This window comes from Galeopterus variegatus, unplaced genomic scaffold, assembly GCF_000696425.1.
Source record: "Galeopterus variegatus unplaced genomic scaffold, G_variegatus-3.0.2 Scaffold356, whole genome shotgun sequence".
Classification (NCBI taxonomy): domain Eukaryota; kingdom Metazoa; phylum Chordata; class Mammalia; order Dermoptera; family Cynocephalidae; genus Galeopterus; species Galeopterus variegatus.
The window spans coordinates 3496-3771 of NW_007726467.1; positions in this window are offsets into that span (position 1 = coordinate 3496).

A 276-nucleotide genomic window follows, 5' to 3' on the forward strand; every position below is an offset into this window, starting at 1 on the left:
AGAGGAGAGGGCTGGGGGCCTCAGCCATGCTTCCTGACACCCTCAACCAGTCCAGAGGGTGGGGGCCTCAGGTCTGGGCCACACACCCCCAACATGCGCAGCTACCCCAGCGAGGACCACTGAGCCACAGCAAGAAGGGCCTTGAGTTCCTGAGCTTGGGTGGTGGGGAGCGAGGGCTTTTGCCACACCCCCCTGACATCTGCACCCATCCCGGCAATGACCAAGCCACCGCTGGAAGCCCCCTGGTCTCCCCTGTGGAAATGAGGGGGGGTTCCA